Source organism: Labrus bergylta, chromosome 2 (genome assembly GCF_963930695.1).
Source record: "Labrus bergylta chromosome 2, fLabBer1.1, whole genome shotgun sequence".
Lineage (NCBI taxonomy): Eukaryota > Metazoa > Chordata > Actinopteri > Labriformes > Labridae > Labrus > Labrus bergylta.
In genome coordinates, this window is record NC_089196.1 from 3785256 (window position 1) to 3795740 (window position 10485).

Here is a 10485-nt window from a genome sequence, read left to right on the forward strand (position 1 = left end):
AAAATATAAACTACTACCTACTCAATCTTTCAGTATGCAGTAGGCAGTATGCGGTACGTACTATCCGTGCTGTATACTGTTTAGTACCTACTATTCAGTAGGCGCGCACAGTAGGCAGATATTTGTCCCTGATTCATTCAGTATGGAAGTGACGTCAATTACGTTTCCCTAACCGGAAGTGACGTCATTTACGTTTCCCGAACCGGCCGCATTCACCCGTTTTGTTTGTTTAGCTTTATTCAAGAAGAGTAATGCACATATACAGTCAGGTAAACAAAAAACAATATCACAATGTAAATCAAGTAAAAGACAAATTAAATATTTAAATAACATACAGTAGCCTTCATAAATTAAAGTACAAATGAAAGACAGTAATATACAGTAAAGTAAAATAAACCAATAAAGATGCATTTAAATAGTTAAATCATTATTTAAATAGAGGGGGAAAGGTTTTATAATAATGCAGATATTTGTTATATTTTCTGTTGTTAATTTAAAGTAGTGATTTCAGTCGGGACTTTAACTCTAGATTAAAAATTGATTCAATTAATCCACGCTCCTTTGTTTTGATTTGGAGAAGTGACGTGACGTGACGATTTACGTTTAATTTCGCACAGCATTGTGGGTGGTAAAATGCAATTCATTTCCTGAAAGCACGCATCCGATCCATACTGCATAAAACCCGGAAGTTAGTATCCATACTGAAATGTTCAGTATACTGTGGTGGACATATAAAATGACTACTGAATGACCACGAAAGTTCAGTACACTGAAACTCCATACTGAATAGTACGTACTGCCTACTGAACTGTGGCTATTCGGAAAGGGCCACGGTGTTTCGTGGAGTTGTGCTGCATCAAATAATGTTCCAAGTTCTGAATCATTTTAAATTACACCACTACTCAGTCCATTTGTGTTGTCAAAAATGTAGAACATGTTTTGGTACTGTATTATATTTTGTTATTAACGATTTCAGGATCAGATTGTATTAATTTGCTTTGCGCATGCGCAGTACCGTTCAGTAGTACATGTCGTTGGGTAGCACGTCACAGAAAATGTGACAGAAACGGAGGTCGATGGATCTCATTTATTTGTGCTAAAAAAAGTTAATATGAGAGAGTTTATAACAGTTGGTTCCGCCGGTCGAAGGGATGAAGATGTGAGTTAAAAAATATAAACTTATTTCCCTGTGAAGAGTTGGAGTTGGCTAACTTGATATGGCTGTTAGCAAGGCTGTAACTATTATGATGTCGGCGCCAGAAATAACGGTCAGTAGTTAATGTTTCTCTGTTTTATCCGTGGTTTTTACTAATATATCCACCTTTAACACGGTTTAACAAGTTTCAAAGGTTCAAACAATGATTTTATTTGTCTGGAATCAACAGAAATCTCAGCCATAGAGATGACAGACTATCAACATTAACTCTTATCAATTCATGTCACCGGCGGTCACAGGCCGCACACTAAGGTTAATTCATGTTTCACCTCCAATATTTTTATTATTTATAGTTTTGAACGTATTATGATTTATTCTTGTTTGTATTAAGGGTAAGTCATATCTTTTTAACACTCCAATTTTTTAAAGGTGCACTATGGAGTTTTGGTAGAGACATGAGAAAGTTTAAGAAACGTACAGACTCTGTGCTTTATTATCATAACTCGATATACAAACTGTCCCCCTAGGAAAATTTGGTCCCTGAAACACAGGCCCTTTCCGAATAGCCACAGTTCAGTACATTTTTTGGGTCCGCGCAGTATACTGAACATTTCAGTATGGATACTAACTTCAAGGTTTTATGCAGTATGGATCGGATGCGTGCTTACAGGAAATGAATTGTATTTTACCACCCACAATGCTGTGCGAAATTAAAACGTAAATCGTCACTTCACGTCCGCCTCCAAATCAAAACAAACGAGCGTGGATTAATTGAATCAATTTTTAATCTAGAGTTAAAGTCCCGTCTGAAATCACTACTTTAAATTAACAACAGAAAATATAACAAATATCTGCATTATTATAAAACCTTTCCCCCTCTATTTAAATAATGATTTCACTATTTAAATGCGTCTTTATTGGTTTATTTTATATTCTGTATATTACTGTCTTTCATTTGTACTTTCCTTTATGTACTGTATGTTATTTAGTTATTTAATCTGCCTTTTACTTGATTTACATTGTGATATTGTTTTTTGTTTACCTGACTGTATATGCGCATTACTTTTCTTGAATAAAGCTAAACAAAAAACAAACAAAAAAAACGGGTGAATGCGGCCGGTTCGAGAAACGTAAATGACGTCACTTCCATACTGAATGAATCAGACGAAGTAGGAACAAATATCTGCCTACTGTGTGTGCCTACTGAATAGTAGGTAGTAGTACTAACAGTATACAGCACGGATAGTAGGTACTGTCTACTGCCTACTGCCTACTGAAAGATTGAGTAGGTACTTGTGCAATTTGGATACAGCCACAGTGTCTGAAATTATGTCGGGGGGCACAACAGTGAAACTGTAACTCTCCTGGTCACTTTTTAGGGTGCGGTCACACTGGCAATCAGTACCTGACACAAGCACGCTTCAACTAGGCCTGGGTGATATGACAAAAAATGTTATCACAATAAAAAATGTCATATCAGTCGATATCGATAATTATCACGATAATTGTCAATCATTATTTCTTTCAAATTTAAAAGCTGATTTTTGCTCCTGAGTGAAAGTTGAAGAAACAAGATGGTCAATTATTGTTTTATTATACTTTATTGTCTGAATATGAGGAGTTATAATTAAACAGGAACATTTGACCATCATAAGCTCAGTGCACAGAGCTGGAAAATGTTAATATGACAGTTTGCTGCTGCAGAGTCACACTGACTGGCCCACTACTTACTGAGGATCCACCACCATAGATTCAAGATTCAAGATTCAATATTTTTATTTGTCACATGCTCATACAGATGTGCAGTGAAATGTAAGGACTGTTCCACAAGGCCATGCAGGAGAAGTGACGAGTTGTATGAAGCGGTCCGTTCGTTCACAGCGGTGCGGATAGATTATCCACCCATGGCTTCTGGTTCGTGAAAATCCGGACAGACACCATGGGAATGGCGTCGTCTACCAGCGTTGCTATGAATTCCGTCACAACTTCCGTAAACTCGTCTACGTCACTCGAGCTGGATTGGAACATGCCCCAGTCGACGTCATCCAGAGCGTCTCGCAGCGTAGCCTCTGATTGGTCGTTCCAGCGCCCAACCTGCCTCGTCACCACCTTTTCACGTACAATCGTCTGTTTGTAACTTGGCAAAAGGTAAATGGCGGAATGGTCTGATTTACCTAGTGGGGGCAGGGAAGTTGCCTTGTAGCCCTCTTTGAATGGCGTGTAGCAATGATCCAGTGTATTGTTGCCCCTGGTGGAGCAAGTGACGTGTTGGAAAAGGTTCGGCATAACTTTCTTCAGGTTGGCCTTGTTAAAATCCCCAGCCACGATGAGGGCAGCGTTCAGATGTTTGTTTTGGTGCCGGTGTTGTATATTGTCTGGTTCCCACATTGTCTGGTTTCCGAACGGACCCGACAGCAGATGTTACAATCACCGAGAGGAAACGTAGCTGACCTGGCGAATGCCTGAAAGATTATAATTTAACTGATTCCAAGTCGCAACTCATATCTACTGCGGTAAATTTGATTGTATGAGTGAGCACTTCATCCCAGCCACCTAAGAAAAATATAAAATAAAGAAAATATAATCTGTGATCATGATCGCGCCGAGCTGGATTCGATCTCACTAAAACTAAAATATCCCCTATTCACCTGTGCCCTGCCTTACAGCGTGCACCACCTGAACAGTGACATGTCATCAATTCCATTACGTATCATTTTATGATGTCAGCCTCCTGGTCACATTTTAGTTTGGCTGCTTCTACAACAACTGGTTACCTCGGTTTATCGTCAAATACCCGCACATATAAAGGTTTTTACCCGAGGCTACAGCCTTACAGACCACAACATAACAGACCTCTACACCACTACCCATTTTGACAAATAAATACTTTGAAACAGTGACGATCTATTTCAAAACAAACACTAAGCCACTGTTTGATTCACATGACAGGAGACTGCTGGGTTGATCGTAGAAAAACTACCTGAACATTTCTATTGCCATGCTTTTCAAATGTAAATGTCCACGGCCACCTGTGATTGTATAATGGGCACTATACACGCCACTTGCGAGAAAATAAAATAAAATGTATGCATGATCGCGTCGAGCTGGATTTGATCTCACCAGAGCAAAAGCGCAAACTAATCACCTGTGTGCTGACTTAAACCACATACCAACGGAGCTCTACTGTTTCACTTGAATCTGTCATGTATTGTTAGACGATGACCAGGTCACATTTTGGTTTGGTTGCAATTAAATCAACTGGTTACACCAGGTCCATCTTCACATACCGCACATATAAAGTCACAAAGAAAGTCTCCAACCTTTCCTCACCTAAGAGCTACTTTGAAAAAATTAAGGTGAGCGCCATCATATCGCTTGCATTCATTCATTTGTTTTTATGGTCCAAATATATGAATAGTGGGAAGAGGTGCATTTACTGTCTGATTTTTTTTTTTTTTTACACAGTAGGTCAACCTGTAGGCGAGCTACTGAAAACCTGCCCGCGAGCTACTCCCAACCCAAATTAGTTGACTTTACTAGAAAATGGCGTGTAAAGTGACTGCCTTACACCACTTTAGTTTTTACAACTGCAAAACTAAAGTGGTGTAGTTATAATAACAAAGAACCTTAATTGAATGCAGCAGACAAAACAAGCTAACAGACTGTATACAGGTTCTAAAGATAAAGATAAACGTTATTGATCCCCGTGGGGGAAATTTGTGCATTACAGCAGCTCCAGAAAACAGGGGATGGGAATATAAGTATTAAAAATAAAAATAGAAGTTAAAACCAAATCAAACATATTTACATCCAGTTAAATAAAAAAAATACAATAATGTAAAATTACACAGTAACTACAATTCAATTCAATTTATTTTGTATAGCCTCAACTCATAACAAGTGTTATCTCAAGACACTTTACAAAAAGCAGGTAAAAGACCTTACTTATTGCTATATTACAAAGACCCGGCCTATCCATCATGAGCACTTTAGCAAAGCAGCAAAAGTTACAGTGGTAAGAAAAAACTGTCTTATTAAAAGGCAGAAATCTTCGGTTCTGGCAGGCCGTCAACCAACGATCTTGAGGATCCTAAGAGAGCTCAAGAGCTCTCAGGAAAGTAGGTGGTTAGTGACTGAGATTTACAGATAGATACATGCAGTAATATGATGTACTGTATATGCACAGAGAGAGAGAGAGAGAGAGAGAGGAGCTCAAGGTGCCAGTTCCCCTGGTAGTCTAAGCCTATAGCAGCATAACTAAGAGCTGGTCTACACCAGCACTAACTATAAGATTTATCAAAAAGGAAAGTTTTAAGTCTATTCTTAAAAATACACACTGTGTCTGCCTCCCTGATAATAATAAGTACATTTCACACGAAAGTATAATTCAAATCATATCCAGGTCCACCGGTAGCTCCTGAGCTACTTGTTGGAGACCCCCTACAGTGCACATGCTGGACAACAGAAATCTTGATCCAATGGTGGTTTCCCAATACAAGCCCAATGGAACCATAGACCGCATACTGTACACTCGATCTGAAGAGAAGCATGGCAGTAGATCAGTAATGAATTACTTGATTTGTAAGCATACAGAACTGTCAAGTCCATTCTTACCCAGTCATCATGGTCATCTTTATGTGTCCCTGGACTTTGGCATGTATTCCCACATGCTCTGCAAAGGTCTGACAAGTTTTCTAACACATTACACAAATGTAATAATTTAGAAATACACGTCTCATACATATGATGACACAATGACAGAAATGAAAAAGAAAAAAAACCTGAATAGGTGACCAGTCGACAAGCTATTTCCCTCCTCAACTGAGTGATCTCAGCCTCTTCAGGACAGAAATCCAGCACCCCACCAGTCAGTAGAAGCTCTGCAAACTATACAAGACAATCAGTAACATTGAATAGCTGTATACAACAAAAGGTTAGTTGCACTCATACCTTGCAGACAAATACCACACAGGACGTCGAGTCGCGCTGACGTGGATGGCATATTTTATCACAAGCCTACCGGGAGATGTGGCTGTGTCTACGTCTCATGAAAGCTCTGTAGAATAGTATCATTATAGTATATAGCAGTATTGTTGCCATTTGTAACTAAGGACCTTGTATGACATTGTCAGCACTGGTGTACAACTTACCTCGTCATATCCTTGCACTTCTGTATGTCACCAGGGGTTTCACCAAAGGGGTCCATGTATAGTGCCCGCTTCTCCTTAGGATACATGACCTTCACAATACACGTGAAGTCATGTAAATCGGGTGAATGATCACATTCAATTATCATGCTAGAGTACCACACACGAGTCTGGACCATCCTACACATGGTTCTATTCATACTCTATGGTACTGTATTTAAATGCTCACCACAAGTGTCCAGTGCCCTTTGTCACAGACTGGTCTTACGAGGACATCGTAGGCCATTGGGTCAAGCTGAAAATAAACACGCATAATGAATGAATGAATAATTGAATGTATTGTTAAAATGTATGAAGATAGCATGAACATAATCACCTTGTTCAATCCCCGGAATGATCCTTGCCACATTGCAGTCATTTGAAAGGAGTCGACCAGATAAAACTGCCTCCCAGTTTCCTCTTGGACCCTCCCAATGGTGGCATGAATGAATGCATTGACAACCTAGAGACAAATATGTGGTTACATTCTTGCCTTCAAAAAAAAAAAATATATATATATAGAAGGATCGAACTGTAAATACTTCATGCATGAATTTACCTCACTCTCTAGCTGCTGTCCCGGGGCCAGATGTTGCAGGTCTGTGGCAAACAACTTATATGGACCCACTTTGCTCCACAGCACACCTTGCCGTTTACCAGCCCAGATGTCAGCTATTACTGAGAATTAGAAGACAGTCATTTACAGAGGCCTCATTTGTCATTTAATGCAGCATCAGTTTCAAGGAAAGCCTACTGAGTGCATATGTAGGTCTTACAGAATGTTGCTGCTCAAATAAAATGTTATTGATATATACTTACACTCCTCTGGGGTGACTGAAGTTGACTGGAGACTGGAGGGCAGGGGGTCTGATCGTGGACGTGATTGCTTGCAAGTTGGGGATTGGGGAATGCTAGGACATGTCAAGGGGGTGGATTCCAGTGCTAAAGGGGCAGATGAAGTCGTGGCAATCCATTTCACTGGGATTCGTGGCTCGGGTTCCACATACTTCTTGAGCTGGTCAATGTTGATTTTTAAGATGGTTTTTCCTGTTGTTGAATTGAGATCAGCACTTTTCCCATCAATGTGTTTGATTGTGAAAGGCCCAAAGAAATCCGTTTCTAATTTCCCCCCCTTTCTTTGTTTTTGGCAGATATTTTTCCTTAATACTTTGTCCCCCACCACAAAGTTATCATCATCACCCTTTGCCAATTTCCTTTTTCGCACCCTTGTTTGTGCTGCTGTAATATTGGCTTCCACTTTATTGTACACAACTTCAAGGTTGGAAGTGTTGTTGCATACATCCTCATTGTCAATTAGATTGTTGACCTTTTCATCACTGATCTGTAACATAGTTTTAGATAAATAAACACAAGTACACATAATAGGAAATAAATAGATATGGTTGCCAAAGCAGCTCCAACAGCAGGGACATGCCATCTCATACCTTACACATGACTGGAATTTCTGACGGGTAACAGGCCTCCCTTCCATACATGGGGAAATACGGTGAATACTTCGTTGTGATTTGTTTTTTGGTGCATAGTCCAAACACAGTGGGTTTGATGAAATTTTCTCAATAACTTTGGTGGTCATGCACCATTTTTCTCAATGCCCTGAAATTGGAAAACATACTGTCATTCTCCATACATACACATGATCAGAGAGGATAAGTACAAACATGTAGAAAAGTGTATTTTCACCCTTGAATCGTGCCATTAAGTTTTTCCACCAAGCCATTTGTTTGGGGGTGGTATGGTGCACAGAGGCTCCTGGCAATGCCAAGCTTTTCACACAATCCCTGGTTAGTCTAGAATATGCTTTGGATATTAAAAAGAAGAACACAGTTTTGATGTATAGTTTTGTTGTTGCAGTGTAAAGTAACAGTTATTACATGTCTCACTATTCTACTTACTTTGTTGACAAATTCTTTTCCCCAGTCAGTCAGGATCTGTTTTGGTGCACCATACTTATAAAAAAAGTCCATTATGCACACAGTCACTTCCTCAGCCCTCTTACTCATAAGAGGATACACTTCCAACCATTTGGTGAAATAGTCCACCATGACGCAAATGTACATGTATCTGCTGTTTGAGCGTTTCAATGGACCGACAAGGTCCATCCCCACCAGTTCAAAGGGCTCTGACACCTTAAATGCAAACGAAAGCATTGCATAAACTACTATTTCCATGTTAAGCAGCATGTTCAATTTAATGAGATTATTCACCTGTATGGGTTTGTACTGCATTTTCTCCTTTAAGCAAGCCTTCTTCTTTTGACAGTGGTCACATTGGGAAATCTGAACGCGCACGCGCACACACACGCACACACGCACACACACGCACACACGTACACACCATAGACTGTAAATATTACTTCTATGGGTTCTATGGCACTGGTAATACAGTTCCTCATCTAGATACATTGCCATGAACATCTGAAATGATTAGTGTGATTAGGGGTGGGAAGGAAGTGTGAAGGGGGGGGGGGACATGCATGTATTGTGATGCCAAAAATGCTCTGTTAACTTTGACTAAATAAAGGATTGTTCACACTAACAATTCAATCAGGCAATGAACACAGTGCTGCTGTATGGTTTGACTTACTTATTAATTGGTAACTCTCTGCCCTTCTTTTCAGAACATACCGCTCACTTTTGCTAAAGTCTGGAGGGAAGATGTTCTTCAGCTTGAAGTCCAGCAGTTCTTTTACCATCTGTGGGTCCATAGCTGCTTCCTTTCTGCTAAATTACTAATTGTGTGTTTGGACAACCTGCTGCTGTAATCCCACAATTTCCCAGTTTGGGATCAATTATACTATACTATTCTATTCTATTCTATTATTCTATTATTCTATTATTCTATTATATTTGCTATTCTGTTTTTTGCTCCTACTTTTTTGCGTACTACTTACTTGCTACTCAGCAAAGGGCCTATCACCTGCCCCATTTGACTTTTATACTTCCCTTCCTATGCCTGATTACTTGATTGCTTCATCCTGGCATTTTTATTGGAATTGGAAAGACACCCCAGCAGCAAATGACTTTATATGTGCGGTGTGTGAAGATGGACCTGGTGTAACTAGTTGATTTAATTGCAACCAAACCAAAATGTGACCTGGTCATCGTCTAACAATACATGACAGATTCAAGTGAAACAGTAGAGCTCCGTTGGTATGTGGTTTAAGTCAGCACACAGGTGATTAGTTTGCGCTTTTGCTCTGGTGAGATCAAATCCAGCTCGACGCGATCATGCATACATTTTATTTTATTTTCTCGCAAGTGGCGTGTATAGTGCCCATTATACAATCACAGGTGGCCGTGGACATTTACATTTGAAAAGCATGGCAATAGAAATGTTCAGGTAGTTTTTCTACGATCAACCCAGCAGTCTCCTGTCATGTGAATCAAACAGTGGCTTAGTGTTTGTTTTGAAATAGATCGTCACTGTTTCAAAGTATTTATTTGTCAAAATGGGTAGTGGTGTAGAGGTCTGTTATGTTGTGGTCTGTAAGGCTGTAGCCTCGGGTAAAAACCTTTATATGTGCGGGTATTTGACGATAAACCGAGGTAACCAGTTGTTGTAGAAGCAGCCAAACTAAAATGTGACCAGGAGGCTGACATCATAAAATGATACGTAATGGAATTGATGACATGTCACTGTTCAGGTGGCGCACGCTGTAAGGCAGGGCACAGGTGAATAGGGGATATTTTAGTTTTAGTGAGATCGAATCCACTAAACACGGATTATATTTTCTTTATTTTATATTTTTCTTAGGTGGCTGGGATGAAGTGCTCACTCATACAATCAAATTTACCGCAGTAGATATGAGTTGCGACTTGGAATCAGTTAAATTATAATCTTTCAGGCATTCGCCAGGTCAGCTACGTTTCCTCTCGGTGATTGTAACATCTGCTGTCGCCATGACAAACCTTTGACGTCTGTAAACAAAGGTAACCAGTTAAACTGAAAACCAGACAACATACAACACCGGCACCACAGGAGTGAGCCATGTTTCCGTCAGGCAGATGATGTTACAATCCCTTATGTCCCATTGGTATTTTACCTGACCCCTCAGATCATCCATCTTGTTATCCAGGGACTGGACGTTGGCAAGAAGGATGCTTGGCAGGGGTGGGCCTGAGT